Source organism: Mandrillus leucophaeus, unplaced genomic scaffold (assembly GCF_000951045.1).
Source record: "Mandrillus leucophaeus isolate KB7577 unplaced genomic scaffold, Mleu.le_1.0 Scaffold608, whole genome shotgun sequence".
In the NCBI taxonomy this organism is placed as follows: Eukaryota; Metazoa; Chordata; class Mammalia; order Primates; family Cercopithecidae; genus Mandrillus; species Mandrillus leucophaeus.
This window is the reverse complement of record NW_012106564.1, coordinates 1,511,707-1,534,867: the sequence shown is the minus strand read 5'-3', so window position 1 is coordinate 1,534,867 and position 23,161 is coordinate 1,511,707. Positions and strand designations below refer to the sequence as shown.

At 39.0% G+C, this 23,161-nt stretch overlaps 1 protein-coding gene across 2 annotated transcripts in view; it reads left to right on the top strand.

The window, feature by feature from the left end:
- Window positions 1–23,161, top strand: part of CMSS1 (cms1 ribosomal small subunit homolog (yeast)) — a 397,344-nt gene that overhangs the window by 327,649 nt on the left and 46,534 nt on the right. The gene's annotated exons all lie outside the window — the stretch shown is intronic.

Genomic DNA, 23,161 nt, shown 5'->3' with positions numbered 1-23,161 from the left:
TTAGTGTGATTATCTTAAAAATATAAGTATACTCTTCTCCATAACCACAGTATAACAATTACATTCAGTAAATCAACTTTACTTTCTAACCCATAGATCCCATTCAGCTTTTCACCAAATGTCTCAATAATATCCTTTATAGAAAAAAAATGTTTTTTTCTTTTGGCCCACGATTATGTGTTGCATTTAGTTGTCTTGTCTCTGCTTTCCTTCAATCTTGAACAGTTCTGTAGTTTTCCTTTTTTTGTGTGTGACCTTCACATTTTTGAAGAGTACATTTTGTAGAATGTTTCTCAGTTTAGATTTGTGTGATGTTTCGTCATTGTAAGATTGAAATTGTGTATTTTTGTGACAGGAATACTACAGAAACAATGCTGTATTCTTCTTAATCATATCAGGAGTCACATCAATGGAGTTAGTCTTGTAACCAAACCCACTTGCTTAAGGTGGTATCTGTTAGATTTAGTCACTGTAAAATTATAGTTTTTCCTTTTGCAGTTAATAAATATTTTGTGGGGAGATACTTGGAGACTAGGTAAACATTCTTAGTGTGAAGAAGAGCATTCCCTTCTCCCCGCTTATTTTTTTGTTTCTATCAACATGAGCTCATAAATTGCTGTTTTATTGAATGAGTTACAACTCACTAATATCATTATTTATTTTAATGCTCAAATGATCTCAGATGTGGCCCTCATGTTTTTTTTGAGTACTTTCTTACCTTCTGGTAATAAAATGTTCCATAAGCATGTTGTACTTTCTCTGCCCAACTCTGGAATTAGCCATATCTTCAAGAAGACCTCCATCCGTTATGGAAAATGATATTTAGAAACCAAGATCTGGGGATTGTGTGAGCTCCTTGCTTCCAGGCCCTTTCAGGTAATAGGCTAGGAAACACACACACATACACACACACACACACAGACACACACGCCTATATCTATTGCTCTATTTATATTAAAGACTATGAGATCACACTGATTGCCCTATTTCCAATCTAACACCATAGAGGCAATCTAGCTTTTAACCCTTTCCATATTTGTAACTCCCTTCCCCAACAGTGAGAATAAGGTGGTTTCTGTTATCTGTTATCCTCAGACTACTTATATATTTGCTCATTGCCCCTGTGGGTAAGGGCCCCTTTGGCCCTTAGTCTTTTTGGCCCTATCATCCCTGATTTCTCAAGGAAAAGGAAAGGAAGTAGTCAAAATTTTTTGAATAAAAAAGAAAAGGAAATGATGAGAGTAAGAGTTTCATGTTCTTTCTATACCATAAATTATCTGTCTTCATGGCAAGGGAGGTATTAGAAATCATCATGCAATCTCTGTGAAGGTGTAAAGATGTCATGGAAATGAAAGTTTATAAAGACTGAGGGAAGAGTTCAATTATTTATTCACATAAATAAATAATTGCCATGTGTCAGGCACACTGAAAGATAGACATAGCCCTTGCCCATGTGAACCTATAATCTAGTGGATTATTTTTATTATAGTTGCTATTTATTATGTCACACTTTGGCAACACTACATTAAGTACATTAAGCACTTTATTTATGTTATTTGATTTTAATTCAGACAGAACCCTATGGGAGAAATAGTCTTTTTTTCCAACTTTACAAAAAACAGAACTGAGGTTTTGAAAGATTAAGTAATCCTTCCAACATCACTGAGCTAATTAGTAAGAGACTGGGATCTGCATTCAGTTTAGTCTGACTTCCAAGGCCCAACTCTAAACACTAGGGCTATGTGAGAAAAAAATAAGGTGGAATTATTCATCATGGCATCCAGAAGGAATCATGATTTGTAAAATCTTGAATGCAAACTCTCCTGTAGAACTGTGCTATCCAGTACATTAACTACTAACCACATACGGTTATTAAGAGCCTAAAGTGTGGCTAATTCAAATGGATATATGCTGTAATTATGAAATACACAGCAGATCTCAAAGACATTAGAAAACAACTAATGTAAAATATCTCAGTAATAATTTGTATATTGATTACAGGTTGAAATGATAATACTTTGGATATATTGGGTAAAACAGATACACTATTTTTTTTTCTACCTTCACAATAGCCAAAAGGTGGAAACAACCCAAATGTCCATCAGTGAATAAACTGCAGTATATATATATATATACACAGACACAATGGAGTATTAGCCAGGCTTAAAGAAGATTGAAATTCTGATACATCCTACAATATGGATGAACCATGAAGATATGTTAAGTGAAATAAATTAGGCACAAAAGGACAGATACTGTTATGATTCCACTTATATAAAGTACCCAGAATTGTCGAATTCATAGAAATAGAAAGTAGAATAGGGTTATCAACAGCTGGTGGGAAGGAATGATGGGGAGAATTGTTTAATGGGTATAGAATTTCATTTGGGGATGATGGGAAAGTTCTGGAAATAGATAGTAGTGATGGTTGCATACCAGTGTAGTTGTACTTTATTTCACTGAATTGCACACATGAAAAGGGTTAAAATGGTAATATGTTCTGTATATTTACTATGATTTTTAAAAATTGGTTTTACCATTTCTAGAAAATTTAACCTAACATACACGGCTTATATCTCTATTAGATAGCATTGCTATAGTATTGTATTATTAATATAGAAAAATTAGTTATTTCTTAAACTCTTTCCTTTTCACATGGCATATTTAAGAGCTTTTGAGATATTAAATGATCCTAAATTAGACTTTTCACCTCTGATCAGTCAGCTTTGAAAGAGTTACAGGACAGCTTTTCACTTACAGTTGTATTAGTGACATAGACTTTTGAAATGGACTTTATGAAACACTAGCCATTTGTTGTTTTAATAGTTCATTTTCCAGTTGCAGAGTATCCATGCAGCCTCTGTTCAAGCACTAACATAATTGTCTCAGCCTATGTAGATCCTAAAATACAATTATCTTAAAATTCCATCTCGGTTTAAGCTTCCTTGGGTCTATGGATTGATATTAGTTCATCAGTTAACTTTCAAAAGTTGACCCTAGGACAGATGCTCTTTCCCCTTCCTGTGGTCTTTCTGTCACAGCATCTACCCAAAATCTGTATCTGTATGGGGAGGAAATGAGGGACTGTATTGGACTGACTTGTAGGTATCGTCCTATAGATAACTGAAAGAATTATGAGTCTATAAGCAGAACACATTCTCTAAAGATGTCTTAGTCCCACCCGCTCAAAGGTGACCAAGCAACCAAGCAAAGAAGGGAAATATCAAGAAAAACATTTCTAATCTTTTGGTGATTGTGGTGGTGTTGTTTGTTTGTTTGCTTGCTTTGCTTTGTTTTGTTTTGTTTTGTTTTTTGTTGACTCTCTGAGCTTCAGTTTCCTCCTCTGTGAAGGTATTGCACTGAAAAAGATGTCTTAGTTCTATTTTAGTACTAACATTATGTGAGTCTGTGAATTAATGACTTTAAAATGATTCAGGAAAGCCTAATACTGTGCTTTTTGCTAGATTTTACAAACAATTATTACTGCACATACCTGCAAGGTGTTGACAGATATATATTGCTAATTCTAGAAAATATAAGGTATAAATTAATTTGTCTATTTATTTTGTTTCTATGAATTATAAAGGAAAAGTGAATTCCTGTAGCAGAGCTAGATCACAGGACATCAGTTTCCCCCAGGCATGCCTACTTTTTCTTGATTCACATCCCAAATCCCATCCTTCCCACTGTCCCCTCTGTATGCCGGGTGGATCATGTAATCCTCCATAGTGCTCCCAAGGTACTCAGAGTTTAACCACACTTTACCCTCAATCCCATGTTACTGTAATTGCCAAGCATACTTGTCTCTCCCCCACTAATGGGAAGTTCTTGGAGTGCAGAGTGCACCTTCCACCTTTGCAGTTGCAGCCTCTGGCACATAGTCAATACACAACACATCATAGAATTGATGCATCTTTGAATGGATGAAGCATCTGACCTCTTTAGCCAAGTGAACAAAAGATGACAGTAGCAGCCCTAGAGGAAAGCAACTTCAGAACAGCATCTCACTGAGCTAGAAGGTAAAAAAATAAGAAAATTACACATATTAAACCAATTAGTCATTTTTCAATTCCAGGGTTGTAAACTTTTGTCCTAACAGACATTTTACTAACAGCAAAATTGACAGTTAGAATTTCACGTATTATCCTGTTCTTAATGTTCCTTAAGAGTGGGATTATTTATATGTAAAAGTGAAAGGTCTGGATAATCTATAAAATAGAGAAATATCTCCAAGTTTACAGGTTTATTTAGGAACTGGTATAATGAGGGGAGCTTCTCTCTTCCTTTGATGCCTACCTATAGGCAGTGTTTAGGTATTAGACATTTTAGAGCATCATAGTTTTCTCAAGTGAAAATGATAATAAGAGGTTAACTTTTTTAAAAAATGAGGAAAACATGTTCTTGACCTCTGAAAATTGTTGTTGCAAATAATCTGTACTCTCCAGTTTCCAGGGACTATCTCTTCATGTTCCTCAATAATGCCAAAATACCAGGTGACAGCTGTTTTAGCTCTAAGACATTCCTCGAGTGTCCTATTTTGATGTCATTATGTAATGCTTTTCTTTGGCATAGCTATCATCGTTCAGTAGCCTGTTGATATATATCACTGCATCGCTTTCTTCCTTGTGTGCCCATATTACTTTTCCAAATAGGCACTGGTTCTCTGAAATGTAGAGAAAAAGAGAGGGAAGGGATAATTCCAGCAACATCTCAAATTGGACCAATGTCCAAAGACTGCTCCTTTTGAACAGGAAAATACAGGAGTTTGAAGTCTTTTTCCCCCTCTCAGCCTCCTTCTGTCTAAAAATGTTATTTCATTCTAATCCTGTTTTCTGTATTAACTGTACATCTTATAAAGAGGTATTACACCAACCATGCTAGGTGTGGCACCTAGCACTGTGCTAGGCCTTGGTCCTTTAAAGACAAAATAAAATGTTGTCCCGTCTCTGTCACTCAGGAACTCATATTCTAATAGGAGAGGCGGTATGAAATTCTCATTTTAATAGGCTGAGTGTTCTACCGTAGGGCTGAGTAGCCTGTTTTCCGAGTCTTCCTGAGGTGGAGGTCAGGGAGGCCTCACGGGGTGGGGGTGGGGATGCACCTGTTTGAACTGGACACCTTGGGCAAGAAGCAGTAGGTTTCTGGCAGGAAAAGAGTAAGAAGGAGGGCATCCTAGGCAGAGGACACAGAGTCAACCCAGGCACCCTGGCAGGAAAGCGCAGGATGGCTTCAGCCCTGGCAGCTGCCCCTGTGCCTCAAGGACAGGGCTATGGCATCCAGCTTTGTACTCATGAAAATTGTGTGGCTCAGCTTTAACTTTGATACTACTGCGTGCCCTGTATTTGATATAAAGCCTTAGATAAACCACTTCAGTCACAGCTTCCCCAAAGTGATCCCTGAATTCAAGCAAACTTTTTTTTTTCTTTTAATACTTTAAGTTCTGGGCTACATGTGCAGAACGTTCTGTTTTGTTACATAGGTATACACGTGTCATGGTGGTTAGATGCACCCATCAACCCATCACCTACATTAGGTATTTCTCCTAATGTTATCCCTCCCCTAGCCCCCCACCCCCAACAGGCCCCCATGTGTGATGTTCCCCTCCCTGTGTCCGTGTGTTCCCATTGTTCAACTCCCACTTATGAGTAAGAACATGTGGTGTTTGGTTTTCTGATCTTGTGATAGTTTGTTCCAACTTCATCCATGTCCCTGCAAAGGACATGAACTCATCCTTTTTTATGGCTGCATAGTATTCTATTGTGTGTATGTGCCACATTTTCTTAATCCAGTCTGTCATTGATGGACATTTGGGTTAGTTCCAAGTCTTTGCTATTGTGAATAGTGCCACAATAAACATATGTGTACATGTGATGCTATTGTGAATAGTGCTGCATTAAACATACGTGTGCATGTATCTTTATCATAGAATGATTTACAATCCTTTGGGTATATGCCCAGTAATGGGATTGATGGGTCAAATGGTATTTCTAGTTCTAGATCCTTGAGGAATCACCACACTGTCTTCCACAATGGTTGAACTAATTTACACTCCCACCTCAAGCAAACTTATCCTGGTGCTCTGAGGGGGCCCCTGGTGTCACCTCAATGCATGTTTGTTGATGAAGGATGCTGGGACCTCAGAGGCTGGCCTCCCAGAGGGGCTAGAAATAGGTGAGGCTGCTCTCAGAAGCAGAACCAGTAGCATATGTTACAAGTGAGATATTTCAACACTGCAAGGAGAATCTCGGCAGGTGGCTGCAGCACAATTCCAGGTGTGCTACCTGGGTTGGGACCTGATCCCAAGCAGCAGATAGCAAGAGATATGGAAAGATAAGAATTATGCAAGGAAGCAGAACCCCATGCAAATAAACTAGGTGCTGAGCGGAGCTATATTCCTAACAGAGAAATTAAATGCATGGAGGAAACCAAGGGAAAAGTTTGGGCCTATCCCTTGAGCAAATCAGGAGGTGACTGGAGAAAGACTGCTGTTCATGCTGTGTACAAGTACCCAGGACCCACTGCAGGGCTTCTAGAGATCTTCCCTAGGCAGTAAGACAATTCTAGACCTCCCTTTCTCGTGTGGGTGGGCTTCTGGTAACCTACAAGATTTGGTTTTGCTGGCTGAAGAACCACACAGGACACAGTGTGAAGACTCAAGATCCTCCATTTTAGCCACTGGACATAGTTGGAAACACAAGACTGGCACCCAGGGTACTTCTTAGTTTCCAACAATTCCATGATTTGGCAGCCTAGGCCAGAGCCAAATGGCAAAGTGACAAGGGTATTCCCCCTTAGGCCAGCTTCACAATAGCTCCCCAGGAATATATACTGTGCTATTCATTCTTAGTGTTCTGGTGCTTCACGTTAAGTTTCTTTGTAATTTTTCTTGAGTTAAGGAACACCGTGCCACACACATAATAGGATCTCTGCTCTCAACCACAAATAGCTTTAAATTAGAAGGACTAACCCCTCTCCCCCTTATTCAAAATGCATTGTGTGCCAAACCTAGTATTTTAAAGCAATCGTTTTGAAACGTTCTAATTGCAGCTATACATCAGCTCTCCATTCTCTCAGCTTCTCAAGTCCAGTCAGGGTGGTCCTGGTTAAAATGAATACATGAAAAACCTCTAATAGTAATCCGGATTTATGGTAGTACAATAGTATTTATGGTAGTAAAAACATAAAATATAAAGATGCCCTTCTTTATAAAACATTTATTATTTGCAATTATATTCATTTCATTCATCTATTCAACAATTATTTATTACATGTCCACTATGTCCAGGCATATCTTGAATACTGGGGAGATGATATTTAAAAAGCAGATGTTATTGGTCCGTCCTATCTTGGAATGTAAAGTCTATGGGAAGGATCAAATAAAAACAAGGTAACAAATCAGATAATAAGTACATCTTGTGATAGTGCTGCCATAGAAAGGAAGAGAAAATCGTGGCAGAGAATTGGGGGAGGGAGCGAACCTCAGATGTCAGAGGACACCTCTCTCTGAAGAGGCACCATTTAACCTGAGATGGGAGTGATGTGAAGGAGCTAGAGGAGGAAGCATTCAGGTCTGAGAACAATAAGCCTGAAGGCTCTGGGGCAAGAAAGGAGTTTGCATGTTCTAGCACTCCAGGAGGTCAGCATGGTTGGGGTATTGTGGGCCAAAGAGGAGGCAGTGGGATTGAAGGAGGAAGTAGGGTCCCGGTTGGGGGAGCCCTGGGGGTGGTACTAGGGAGTATGGATGTTATTTTAAGTATAAAAGCAAACTGCTGTGGAGTTTTAACCTGGAAGGTTACATGATCCTATTTACCTTTGGGAAAGATCTTTTTGGCTCTCATGTGGAGGATGGAAGGGTCCAAGTGGTTGCTGGGGGTCTAAGTACTGCCTGAACAGGCTACTCCCAGGCTGTGCTCTGGGTGGTCCCAAGGATAGTGACCTGGGAATTCATGGACTGTAGGCAGCCTATCATTAATTTTCCTTCACACGGCTCTTCCTCTAAAGGCCAAAAGCATTTCTCTCTGCCTGATGGTTAACAGAAGAAAACGTGTCAGAAATGCTGTCTTTCAGGTGGGCCAGTAAGGTAGGTCCTGGCCCTAACACTTTGTACGGATGTCCTAAACCTGCTATCATTTTCACTTTGCAGGTTGGTTAAATTTATGCCAACTTCCCAGTGTTCTTCACCTTTGTTCCTGGTACAAAGAAGGTATTCAGTAAATATTCATTACATTAATTTCACTTGGATTTCCAGTGGCCTGGGTAGAGAGGGAGAATTAGAGATAGCACTGGGGTCCTCTTTACCTCCTATGTGGAGAGGATGTATTTGTCAGGTGGTTACCATGGCTCTTGAAGTATTAGTATTTTCAGTCTATGGCGGATACAGTTCAGAACTGAACAGCATGACTGTCCGCTAGAATAAAAGGTGCTGTGTACATACAAAAAGTTTTCTAAGAGCATCTGGTTAGAGTTTAATGTGGCTGAAAATACTGCTATTTTTTTCCTGTTTCAATTACTCGAATGTGGCTAAAAGTGTGCTTTGGAGAGTTTCCAAAATAAAAATTCTGAGGTGAGAGATATTTCAACCCCAACAATAACTTGAAAATTGGAAGTTGGACTAGCAACCATTTCTTCAACTGTCTTAACTCTGTCACCAGCACTCTGATGATTCAATTACATGTGAGAAGTCTAGTTTCTGACCATTTAACTGCACACTTCAGCTACAGGCATCAGTCTTTCCCTTCTTTTCTTTCACAGTGAGTAGATTTAGTGGCAGAAATGAGAATGATGAGAGAAAGCAAAAGGCTGGGGAGTACAGGCCTTTCCACTGGCCCCAGGGTCATAGCTGGTGACCCTGACCTTCTTAGCAGCCTCATGTGATTACGAGCCTGCAGCAAACCAGTCACAGGGTAGGTCCTGGTTCCCTCCCTGTCCTCACAGTCCTCACCACCCAGCACCAATAGCCTTGCTTGAACATCAAGGACATCCTAGAAGAGGAAACACATCCCCAAATGGCAAAAGGCCACATGGACCCATGTGAGAAGAAAGGGGACAGCACTCCTCAGCGAGGTAGTAGACACAAGGCTCTAGGGACAGGACCTGGCACTGTGTGCTGTCTAGTAGCAGCAGCTGCTGCTGCTGCTGCTCTTTTTATTATTGATGTCAATGGTTTGTAAATTGATTAGATGTATATGTGTTCACATGTCAGATACTAACTCTCAGATCCCCCTGTTTTCACTCTGTACCTCATCCCCACCAGCCACTCCTGCACAACCCCTCAGGCACTGCTTGATGCTTCCCTTTAAGGAAGGGCTGTTTATTCTCTGTATTTTAGAGCTGCCCCTGTTCACAGAACTTGCATTATTCCAATATCTCCATTCGGCAATTGCCATTTCTTCTTAGTGCCGCTCCAAATCTCTTTACTGGGAGAGGTCAGTCTTTGGAAGTGAAAGAAATATATAAATGCATCATTCTAGCCACATCATTTATTCCCTGGCTTCCTCCTCTTTCCCATAGGGAAGGTGGTTTTATTATCATGTTACTCTAGTGCTTCTCATGACAGAACGTAACTCAATTTCTTCAGTCATCTTTTGCACTTCACTGAAGAGTCTGTGATCTCAGGTGCTTCGTTTTGTTGGAAAGGGAAGAGTGGGACACATCTGATACCTCACTCAGAAAAGCAGGAAATAATCATTTTAGTTAGGGGCCTGGGAGACACATCTGTTTGCAAAAGGAAGGAGTTGCTGTTTCTCTGGCTGTCTGCTTCCTTCCATCTATCCCAAGCCCACCCTTGGAAGTCATAGCTGAGCATCTCTCAGTGAAATAAATGTTGTAGTAGGTCAAGTGATCAGCAGGCAGAATTATGTTTGGGCTGTAACCTAACTCTAATCGCTGACCTCAGAGAATTAATTTCATATGACATAACACCTTAGCTGTGTGCTGGCTTAAAAGTTTCCACTTGTCTCTCTCTTTTAGCTAGATTGCATTTTCTATTTCTGGATTTGTCATGTTGATGAGTCAGGTGGCCCCAGACTCTTCCTGTGGATGAAAGGGACATCCTGACTTGGACGTATTTTCTACATATGTAAATTACAAAAAGGAAAACTCTGTGTCCCTTTTTTGGCATAAAAGTAAGGGAAACTGGAGGGTTGAGTGAGGAAGGTATAAACTAGCCAGTGTAAATAAACTCTAGCCCTAGGGCATGAATGCAGCAAGATGTTCAACAGAGAAAATGGTGCTCTGGAATAATGCTTTTCTATATTAACAACAGCCATTATAAGGAATTTGTGGTATAATGGATCATGTTAATATTTGCCACCAAGTTAAAAAAATTTACAAAATAAGATATAACATCTGAATGATGAGCTGTGTATTCCTGTGCCACAGTGAGTGGCTTTATCTCTTCCCCTGTAATACATGTGGAAATTGTCACTCTACCCACATCCCTGAGTCCAAGAACAGTTCCTACAACTAGTGGGCTCACTGGGGTCTCACCTGCTTTGACTTCCGTAATGGAATTTGCTACATGAGTTCAGAGAGATGGTATGCTTTTCATGTTTTTTTAAAATTCACAGTGAATTATCTTGTATACTGAAAAGACAGTTGAAAACCAAAATCACCTCTGAAGACCTAGTTTTGTTTAATAATCAAAGGAAGCTACTGTGCATTATGCCAAGTTGTAATTATTATGAACCTAAAATAGTTGTACTTCTCTTGAGTAACTGATTGTTTTGTCATTGTCATTTTAGCTTATGCATACTATGAATAGTGACCAGGTTTCCTTTTTCACATGGGTTCCTACAAATGTAGAATCAAATTTGTGCCCCATCAGTAGCAAATGTCTAGGCCATTATATCTTTATCAGAAGTCTTGGATTCATTTCAGGTCCAATTCTTATTTTTCTTTCATATTCACTCTCACTTTTAATTTATATAGTCGTCTTTTTTTTTTTCTTTTTGTAACCTTGTAAGCTGCCTTAAATTTTTTTCTAGAATAAAATGATGTATAGTTAACTAAGAGCTAGATATTGAAAACATGAAAGAAGAAAGTTGGGCAGAGAGAGAACTAAGGAAGGAAAGCAGACAGGCAGGCAGCTATGCATGTCTCAGTCACTTAACCTTCCTAAGTCTCAGTTTCAAATCTGTAAATTGCTGACATCCAGCATATTTGTGGGACTCACAGTCATTTTTAAATAATGAACATGAACACACTTTATAATAGAGCTCTGTGTAGCTTTGTTGTGATTATTTTAAAGCCATTTTCAATTGAGGCAATTCTCCATTGCCAAACCCTTGGCCTAATCCTCATTCATCTCTGTCCAGTGGAAAGCACTTCCCTAGAGAGCAGGGCCCACGCTCTTCTAAGAGCTTTCCATGGGTCCAGCCAAGAACCAAAATCCTTACAGCACGTAGAGACAATGTCGTCTCTCCCAGGATGGCTCTAAAACCTCCAAGCCTGACAGAGTTCTGTACCTTAGCTGTTCCAGGGCTAGGAAATCTAATTATCTAGCTGCAAAATAGCTAGCCAGCAAATCCTGTTTACCTCAGAGGACATCTGCACAAAATTCCCCAGTCAGGGACCTTCCACCCCATATATAGTTCCCACTGGGATTTGGGGACCCCAAGAGCATCCCATCTCCCACTCAGAAACTTAAAGGGCCATCATCTCACTGCTTACCTAATCCCACAATTAGAACCTCTTGACAAAGGAGTCTGTGAAATGGAGGGCGTAGAGACAGACCTTGGTGATCACTGTTCAGCTGCTGTTACTAGTGATCTTGTTAGAAATAGTTCTGCTTTCAGGTGAAGGGAAGCAGGAAGAAAGACTGGTAAGTACAGCCAAATGATCCATTATTGTCAGTCTAGCTATCTTCTTAAAGTAGATTCTGATCAGGTAAAAGCCTCTCTTAGGTCCCATCAGTGCCGTGATTAAAGCCAGACACCCCAGCATGACAGGAGATAGCACACGAAGGAAGACAAGAATGAGAGTCTGCACTATCTGTGTGAGAATGCTTGCTCTGCCTGCATGACAGCCGAGGAACCTGGACCAGGCCCCGTGCCTTGTCAAGCCTGGGCTATGAAACATGGAGATAATAATGAGGATTAAACTGTCCAGGCAAAGTGCTCAGCACAATGCCAACCCTTCTCACATCTGTGACTTTGCACATGTTGTTCTGGAATGTTCTTTTCCTGGTCTGTGCACTGAAGTTCTACCCTTCAACATCCTCTTGAGACTTGCCTCCTTCTTGCTTTTCCTAAAATACAGCAACAGATCCTCACCCCAGCAGAATATAGAGTTCTATCCTTCTCTGCACATTTTAATTATTAATTATCTTTGTCATAAGATTTATTATTAGATATTATATTTACTTCATTAAGACATCAAAAAAATCCAATTGATCCTAAAAATAAACTGATAACATATGGCAGAGAGATTGTTAATGTTTTTTGCAATTTTAAAGACCATTAGAAATGTTATGCTGTGAAAGACAAGCCAATAGCTAAATGCATATTTTTAATTTAGTTAGAATTTACATTTATTGAGGTACTTACATCTTAAGTGTACTGTTCAGTTTTGACCCAGACCTAGAACACTTTCATCACACCTAAAAGTTCCCTAAGATCCCTTCCCAATCAACCCCACCCCACCCCGCTACTCATACACACAGAAGCAACAACTGATCTGATTTTTATCAGCATATGTTAATGTTGCCTACTCTAGAAGTTCCTATAAATGAAATTATACAGAATGTGCTTCATCCTATGTGCTCCTTTCACCCAGTAATGCTTTTGAGATAATCCATGTTGTTGCATTTGTCAGCAATCTAATCCTTTTATTACTCAGTAGTGTCTACTGTATGAATATGCCATTGTTTATCCATTCTCTCTTGTTGATAGGCATCTATCAGAATTTTTTTATTTTAACTTTTAAGTATTATAGAGTAAAATTGGCCTTTTTTTCTTTTGGCATACAACTATGAATTTTAATACATGTACAGATTTGTGTGGGTGCCACCACAATCAGTATGCAGACAGTCCCATGAAATAACTCCCTGGTGCTTCCCTTTATAGTACCCCCTACCGCCCCTAGCCCCTACCTCACACCTGTTCTCCATCACTGTAGTATCACATTGCATTTTAATTGCTTAGACATGTGTCTGTCTTTCCCCCTATATTGTCAGCTTCTCAGAGTAAGAACCACATCTTCTTCATCTTTCCTCCTCAGGGCTTAGCACAGTGCCTAGTACATAGTAGGTGCTCATTAGATTTTTGAGGGATAAATGAATGAATGTCCATGTGGCCACATAATGAGTCCTTTCATAATTTCTAGTAGGGAAGGGGAAGAAGAAGGTTGAAGGAAACCAACATTACCTTTGCTCTTTTAAAGAAAAATTTAGGTTCTTTTTTCACAGCAATAATGATTTTATGATTTTAAGAAATTTTAAAGAGTACTCTCTGGTAATTGCTACTTGAGAGGATATGTTAAGTGACACAAAATAGTAATCTCTCCGTAAAAGGAGTTCAGCAAATATTTATACTAAAAATATTACTACTGATTAAGTTTGGGCTTGAAAATTAAAAAGGAAAAATTTAAACATGCTTCTTTGTCTATTACCTGTTTCTAACTATGTTCCAGAAGTCTAAAATTCTCCCCCAGAGTCTTTAACATATTTTTCAGCTACCCCTAGCTCTATAAAGATCCTTTACACTGTATTTAGAGAAACTGAATACTCACACTGTTACTTTTGACTGAGGTTTTGGTTTTCTTATTTTTCCCTAAACCAGTGTCATCTTTATCTAAAATTTGTTTTACTAAAGTCATTATTACTATAAGTGATACTTGGTTCTTATAGTGTCTTCCCTAGAGCATATTCAGTTCTTTTCAGCTTCAACTTTACTTTTCTTTTCTTCCTTTCAGTGTTTATTACTGTTTCCTTTTTCATTAATCACAATGCTGAAATGACTTGGTATATATTCTTCTTATCCTCTTAATTTCACCCACCAGGATATTATCTCTTACAAACCGAGCCCTTTGCCAACTCCATGTCACATTTTCTTTAAGCAAATAAATTTTCTCCATATGCTTAGCATACACCCCAGAGCCCTATAGCCTATTTCCCCTTTTAAAACAGAAATGGGGAAACAGCTGTTCCATTCCTATAAAGTGTGTCCTGTTTTATAGATAACCCTGAACAGCTCTATTTTGATGTCTGCAATATTACTTGGTCCTTGAAATTGTGAGTTTCCTGGACCTGAATTTCCCGCTCACATTTGGGAAAGAAAAATTAATTCTACTGGATGTTTCAGTGCACTACGCAGGCCATGAGGTCTTCTCTAAAAGTTTGTTTTGGTAGCTACTGAAGGGCTCATTTCTTCCCTGTAGCACAACAGACTTTTTAGCTGTAAACACTCATATTATGTGGCCATGTCATTGAGTATTTTAGCAGAAGTTGATTGTATATATCTGCTGGATTCTATGCTGCCTCCAGAACATCCTAGGATGAAAGGACACATTGCCCTAAGGTAGCCCACAGCCCAGTAGGGAGGACAGATGCAATGTGATGAGTTTTCGAATACCTGAGCTGAAACAACCACCTAGAGTAGGAACCAGCAGACTATGGCATGTGGGCTGGCTGCCTGTTTTTGTATGGCTTGTTTTGTTGTAATATAGCTACGCATACTCCTTTACATATTCTCAATGGCTTACATGTTATACAATGTGTAGTTGTGATAGAGATCATATGGCCCACAAGCTTAAAATATTTATCTGGTTCTTGAACTTAAAAAATTGCCATCTCCTAGCTTAGAAGAAGGACCATCAAGAAAGTGTATGGTTGGTCACCAAAGAATAGGATAGTAGAGGACATCCTGGAGGATGACAGCATTTTAAGGGGTAGGTGAAAGAAGAAAGTACATGAAGTGATGGGTTGGGAACCAAATCACAGTGTTCCAGAAGACAAAGGAGGACAGTGTCAAAAAGTTGAGAGTTAACATCAGTACCAAATGCCCCAGGGTAATCAAGTGACGTAATGGTTATGATGACCATTTTGTGAGAATTTACTTGTGTGCCAGACTGTGTGTTAAGTAACTTACATTCATTATATCAGGACTCTATGTAACAACCCTGTGAAGTAGGTACTATTATATAGTTTTATAGATGAGGAACTAAGGCACAAAAAAAGCAAGTAATTTTTCCAAGCTCACACAGCTCGTAAATGACAGAGGTAAGGTTCCAGTCTAGGCATCCTGATTCTAGGGAGCTTATAATTTTAATCCCCATGCTATAGTAATTTACAGTGGCATGATGGCAGTGGAAGATAGCTTCAAATGAGTGATAATGATGTCTACCACGGGCAATACACTATTCTGAGTGTTTCTCCCTATCTCATTTAATCCTCTCAACAACTTCACTTTATATTTTAGGAAACCAAAGCACACAAAGAGGAAGTAACTTGCCCAAAGCCAGCTATTAAGTGGCAGAGGTGTGATGTGAACCAGGGCATTCTGGAAGGACACAGCTTGGTACCTGCCTTAGCCTAACCGCCCTACCTACATCTCTACTGACCCCCATCCAGCCTCAGGCCTTTCCCAGTTCTCTTGGAGATTTTGGCCTAAATCTGGTTCTCACTTCCTTTCTACTCCCTGCACCCCAATGTGATAGCCATTTAGGAAAATAAAAAAGAAGAAAGCTTAGTGTGTTTTTTAATAACATTAAGGTGTAGTAGCAATAGAAAACTCATAGGCAGAGCAATGGAATTATACCATAGCATATGTATAATTTGTGTTTTGATTAAAAGAGTCATGACAAAGTGAGGAAGGGAAGACTCATTTGGCAAGACATTGGGACAACTGATTATATATTTTAAAAGGTAACAGAGTTAGGGCCTCACATTATACTTAACAAAATCTATTCCATATGGATTTAAGTTACATGCTTTTTTTAAAGATTAAATTATTTTAAACACTAGATTATGTACTTTGAAATCGAGATAATTTTTCTAAGCATAACTGCAATGAGAAAATGATATATTTGATCTCATTATAATTTAAAACATCTGTAAATCAAAAGTAATTATAAAAATTAAAAGATTAGGCAGCATTAAAAATTAATCTTGGCTGGGTATGGTGACTCACGCCTGTAATCACAGTGCTTTGGGAGGCCAAGGCAGATTGCTTGAGGCCAGGAGCTCAAGACCAGCCTGAGCAACAAAGCAAGACCCCATCTCTAAAAAAGTTTAAAAAATTAGCCAGACATAGTGGCATGTAGCTGTAGTTCTGGCAACTCAAGAGGCTGAGGCAGGAGGATAACTTGAGCCCAGCAGTTCAAGGCTATAGTGATCTATGATGGCACCATGGCACTGCAGCCTGGGCAACAGAATGAGAGCCTGTCTCTAAAAATGAATACATAAATAATTTGTTAAGATTAACCTTAAAATCAATAGAGCCATACAAGTTGATAAGGAAAACATTAAAACTTTCCTTGACAAATGAACAGTTAAGAACATTCTATGCATATAAGAAAATAAAAAGTAAAATATTTAGTCTCATCAAATGATTGCAAATTAGTAAAATGCTATATTATTTTTTACCTATTTACAATATTAGAAAGGTACTATTCAGTGTTTGCTGGGGTGTGATAAAACATACACAGTGTTATACAGTGTTGATGACTTATAAATTGACCCAAACGCTTGCAGAATAGAGTTTAGAAGTTGTTAAGACCTTTTAAAAACATGTATACCTTTTTACAATGCAGTTTCTCTTCTGGAAATCTAAACAGAAATATATAAAATGTTACATATAGTGATGTTTATTATACTATATTTACAAAGCCAAATTTTTGAAATAATCTAAATAATGATAGAAGAACAAAGAAATATGTTGTAGACAAACCATGGTTTACTATACAGCCACTAAAAATGTTTTTCAAGACTAATGACATGGGGAAATACTCATAATATTAAAGGATAAAACATTTGCATACGATACATAATTCCAGACATGTAAAGCTATGTGTATATATACATAGTCTTACTCATATACACACAGAGACAGACAAAAGTAAATACCAAAATTGGAATGCTGGATATCTTTTACAGTAGGATTGTCTTTTTATAGTGGAACCAATTTTTTTGTTTGTTTGTTTGTTTTTTTTTACTCTTCTGCATTTTCTAAAATCTCCACAATGAATATGTACCATTTTTATATGAAGGAAAAGGGTAAAAAAAGGTTTTTAAAAATTATGATGCTATCAAATCTGTAGTATGGTATTGATAAACCAAGTCTTATTTTACTCTCTCTTGTTTGTTTACTCCATTAGACTTACATCTCAGCGTTATCTCACCCCATCATGTAAGACTTTAGGGTTGTGGGTCTCAAAGATCAATCCAAACACAAATCATTATGTGAATATTTTTCGTATAGTTGGTAGTAAGTTGATAGACTAATTCCTTAAGCCCAGTTTATCCATAAGAAATTTGAAGGATGAAGCAATGAAGGACCTTGTCCTAAGCTATACCAAAAAACGCTGTAAGAAAAGGCTTTTTCCCTTGAGAAGCTGGGTGAGAAAATTAAGCATTCTGAGGCAGGGCAGGTGAGCATTATACTTACCTTGAATGATTTACATTCAGGGATACATTATGTATTAATAGTATAATAGGTAGTTGAAGTCTCTGTGAATGCCAGAGGGTACTGTTAACAGAAATACTGTGTTTTTCCATCGTAACATTTCTCTTCCTTGGGGTTCCACTCTATAACAAGGGTGAGTGGATAGCAGGTCTAGATGTCGCCTCATAGGCTTTTTTCTTATGAAATTTCTGTTCAGGGGAAATTATGTAACTCACATACCCACATGTGGGTCACATTCACCTATATTTTTTTAATGTTACCCTATTCCTCTGTACTTCAGCATTCCACCTCAGTCTGGAAATTTTGACGCATCCAGGGTATACAGTGTTCTTAACAGAAGTTGGCCTGAACCAGAAGAGAATCATAAATCACAGCAGTATGACATCATCAATCCACAATTAAGAAAACTGTGGCATAAAGTGGTTTGCTCAAGATCACAAAAATTAAAGCTAAAATTTAGGCCTCTCTATCACTGTTCTGGGAGCTGTTAACAGGTGTTCTGCAGTGAGGGGTTTGGGGATCAAATAAATTCGAGGATGGCCTCATCTCCATTTCCTTACTTGGACTGTAGTAATCCATATTAATATATTAAAGAATCTCTGCAATAAGACAGATAATATTAACAAAATAGATGAGATATAGGGAAAACAAGTATAAACCAGGACTAGCCAAGGCGAACCAGGATATATTTTCTCCCTAGCTAAAAGATAGGATGGGGGTGGAGGGAGTGGTAGAGAGTTACTGACAGATATCTGAACTCAGTTAGGTTTGGGTTTTTTTGGAGGAGGGAGGCTGCCTGCCACATGTAGATGAATGTTAGTTAAATAGAACATACATTATTATATGAAACTGGGCTCTACCCATAAAGCCCAGTGGATTCTAATAACCTGCTTAAAGACCAGTGCCACCAGCAAGCTACTTGATTTGCCTTCCAAGTTTGAGGGCCAATATTGTAAAGAGCAGACTTTGAATCAATATTGTGTAGGTCCAAATCCTGGCTCTCTTTGCTTATTAATGTTGAGCAGGTGCCTCCATTTCTACCTCTGTAAAACAGATTATAACAACAGTACCCATCTCATAAGATTGATATGGGAATTACATGAGTTATTTACAAAGAGCATTTAGAACAGTGCCTTGTACAGAATAAGGGTTATATAAGAGCTGTTATCATTAGAATTGGTTTCTATTCCAAGAGTGAAGAATTTATATAGTAATGCTTCCAAATGTACAAGTATTCAGACCCAAAATGCCACCACCAGCATCCATGGCTCTATTCATTTAACTGTAAAAGTTGGGTAGAAAAGATCGAATTGAAATTGCTCATAGCTTGAAAACTGCCCCCAAATATATAAATGTTCAAACATTTCAAACAAACTAGAAAGGAGGAAGGATTGGGAGCTTTAATACTTGCCTGAAGTTCAGGTCATGTCACCTAGCCCCTGATGTAGACTGATGATTCCTGAGGAGCCTTTCCTCTGTGTGTGTGTGTGTGTGCGCGCACGCGCGCGTGTGTGTGCGTGTTAGTGTTTAAGAGACAGGGTCTTGCTCTGTCACCCAGGCTGGAGTGCAGTGGCATCATCACAGCTCACTGTATCTTTGAACTCCTCAGCTCAAGTCATCCTCCTGCCTCAGCCTTCCAAGTTGTTGGGACTCAGATGCATACCACTGCACCTCACTTCCTGTGTGCATATTTAAAAATAAATGAATACAGCATTACTAACCTGGAACAGTCAAATTTTTAGAAAATAACCATTAAGTTCTGCTGACTTGTAGCTAGCAACAGAAATTTTGTAGCATTTAAGCATCCCATAAAAAGTTGAGGCATTTTTCTTTAGTTGTGTTTTTCAAATGATCTTTTTGTTCTTAGTACTTTGCCTTCCATCAGAGTATCAGGACTCATGAAGTAACTCCAGCTCAATGTTTTACCATCCTAGTCCAAATTTTCTAGCTTTAAAGTTTTCTGTGGGTACAGGTGACATATTTTATAAACAAACTCTAGATCTGTTGCCTTAGGAAAATAGGAGCATTATTTTAATGTACATCAGGCTATAGCTGTTGCCACTAAAAATGGCAAAATGAAAGGAGAAAAAGGATCACCCACTCCTCTTTCCAGTTCAGAGTGACAAGAAAACTTCCGATAGAGAGAACCAAATCACAGGGGCTTATATCCAGAAGCATTTGTTTTGTCAAATCTTTTGGAGAGAAGACGAGATCTTAAGGAGCTTGAGAAGTGGAGAAGATAGATCATGCCCAGTTTTTTGCCATATGTTAGACAGCAAAAAAGCAAAAAGGAAGAGATGATAACTGGAAAAAAACAAAACTGGACTGATGCCAATAGAAAGCCTGATGAAGCACCACATGCCCACAGCTTTGAGTGGTCCTGTGTCCCGGCACCTGGACCCCAGGACTGCAGGACTTGAAGAAGCCAGGAGGCTGAGGGCCGAACCTACCTGAGCTCCTCCAAGCAGCTCCCTCGAAGCAACCGGATGCCCTGCAGTGGGCATGACAAGCCTGTCTTGGGTTTGCTGCTCCTCCTGCACTCTCCTTCAGTGAATTCCTCAATTTCATACAGGACCTGCCCCATTTTCCTTTCCTAGTGAAAGTTGTAACTGCTTGCTACATTATCCCCTAAGACAGTCTTGTTTCTTATTTCTGCCTTCAGAAGATCTTTACAGAGGAGGGAAAACCTGAACTGAAGTTTAAAGGGTAGAGGTGAAGTTTTGATGGAAAAGGAAAGAAGACAAGGATAGAGTGAGAACAGGCATTCTGAATAATTAGAGTAAATGAGAGATACACTTACAGGCCATATGATTATTTGATCATGTGGCCTAATTGACTATAAACCCTTCTTTTCTAGTCATAGCATATCTGTAGTAATTATTTTGAAAAATGTGCGGAAGCAATAAAAGATTGACCTTTCATTGTGTAATACAGAGGTTACACAACCTCTGTGAGTATAGGTGGATTCAGAATTGAGAGCCTCTTCCTCCTTGGCCAGGCTGCTCACTGCCTTCACTGCCTTTTCCTCCTCTTCCCTTCCCTGTGATCTGTGTTGCTGGCATGGCCTCACGGCCTTCACAGAGTTCACTCTCAGGGTCCTGTTCTTTGGATATGGGAATTGTGTTCTTTCTCAGTGATGCTGGTGGGAGTCTCTTAATGAGCTGGGAACATGGTTCTTGAAGAGTAGTTCCCAGCCCTGGCCAAATAAAACATTCTGGCTCCTAGGGATTGAGTAATTTTAGCAAAACACTTTAGACTGTTTAAGTACAGCTGTGTATCCAGCATTACTTTTCAGTGTGTATAATGTAGCTTTCCCAGAGAACAGCTGATGACCTCTAGAAATATAGAACTTCCCCCACAAAATGATACCGAACTAAATAAAACGGATTTTTAAAAATAGAGCCACAACATGATGATAAAAGGAACAGTTCTACAGGAAGTCATAACAATTCTAAATTTGCATGCGCCTAAGACAGCTATGAAATATGTAAATAAAAATTGGTAGAATTACTATAAAACATTGACAAGCTCAAAATGAGAGGGGCAGATGTTAATACACGCCCCAATAATTGATAGATAAAACATTAAAATTCATAAGCATGTAACTTTTTTTTTTTTTTTTTGAGACAGAGTCTTGCTTTGTTGCCCAGGTTGGAGTGCAGTGGCATGATCTCGGCTCACTGCAAGCTCTGCCTCCTGGGTTCATGCCATTCTCCTGCCCCAGCCTCCCAAGTAGCTGAGACTACAGGTGCCCGCCACCACACTGTTGTTGTAGAGACGGGATTTCACCACGTTAGCCAGGATGGTCTCGATTTCCTGACCTCGTGTTCTGCTCGCCTCAGCCTTCCAAAGTCTTGGGATTACAGGCTGAGCCACCGTGCCCAGCCAGCATGTAACATTTTTTAAAACACAAGTTTATGATCACACATAGACATCTGTACCTAACAATTAGAAACTATATACTCAGAAACAGGCTACAGTAATCAAAACAGCATGGTACTGGTACAAACACAGACATATAGACCAATGGGACAGAACAGCGACCTCAGAAATACAACCACACACCTACAACTATCTGATCTTCGACAAACCTGACAAAAACAAGCAATGGGGAAATGATCTCCATAAATGGTGCTGGGAAAACTGGCTAGCCATATGCAGAAAACTGAAACTGGACCCCTTCCTTACAATTATACAAAGATTTACTCAAGATAGATTAATGTCTTAAATGTAAAACCCAAAACCATAAACACCCTAGAAGAAAACCTAGGCAGTACCACTCAGGACACAGGCACGGGCAAAGACTTCATGATTAAAATTCCAAAAGCAATTCCAACACAAGCCAAAATTGACAAAATAGATCTAATTAAACTGAAGAGCTTATACATAGCAAAAGAAACTATCATCAGAGTGAACAGACAACCTATAGATTGGGAGAAAATTTTGCAATCTACCCATCTGACAAAGGCCTAATATCCAGAATTTACAAGGAACTTAAACAAATTTACAAGAAAAAAACAACCCCATCAAAAAGTGGGCAAAGGATATGAACAGACACTTCTCAAAAGAAGACATTTATGTGACCAACAGACATATGAAAAAAAGCTCAACTCACTGATCATTAGAGAAATGCAAATCAAAACCACAATGAGATACCATCTCACGCCAGTCAGAATGGCAATTATTAAAAAGTCAAGAAACAACAGATGCTGGCAAGACTGTGGAGAAATAAAAACGCTTTTACACTGTTGGTGGGAATGTAAATTAGTTCAGCCATTGTGGGAGACAGTATGGAAATTCCTCAAGGATCTAGAACCAGAAATACCATTTGACCCAGCAGTCCCATCACTGGGTATATACCCAAAGAAATATAAATCATTCTACTCTGAAGACGCATGCACACATGTTTATTGCAGCACTATTTACAATAGCAAAGTCATGGAACCAACCCAAAAGCCCATCGATGATAGACTGCATGAAGAGAATGTGGTATATATATATATATATACCATGGAATACTACGCAGCCACAAAATGAATGAGATCATGTCCTTTGGAGGGACATGGATGAAGCTGGAAGCCATCATCCTCAGCAAACTAACCCAGGAACAGAAAACCAAACATCACATGTTCTCACTCATAAGTGGGAGTTGAACAATGAGAACACATGGACACAGGGAGGGCAACATCACACACCAAGGCCTGTTGTTGGGTGAGGGGTGAGGGGAGGGAATTTAGGGGATGGGTCAATAGATGCAGCAAACCACCATGGCACACGTATACCTATGTAACAAACCTGCACATTCTGCACATGGATCCTGGAACTTGAAGTAAAATAAAATAAAATGAAAAGTTTAAACTCTTAAAAAAACCCTTGAAACATTTTTTTAATTGATTAAAAATCCAGCCAAGAGACCAGACACAGTGGCTCACACCCATAATACCAGCACTTTGGGAGGCTGAAGTGAGTGGATCACCTGAGGTCGGGAGTTTGAGACCAGCCTGGTCAACATGGTGAAACCCCGTCTCTACTAAAAAAAA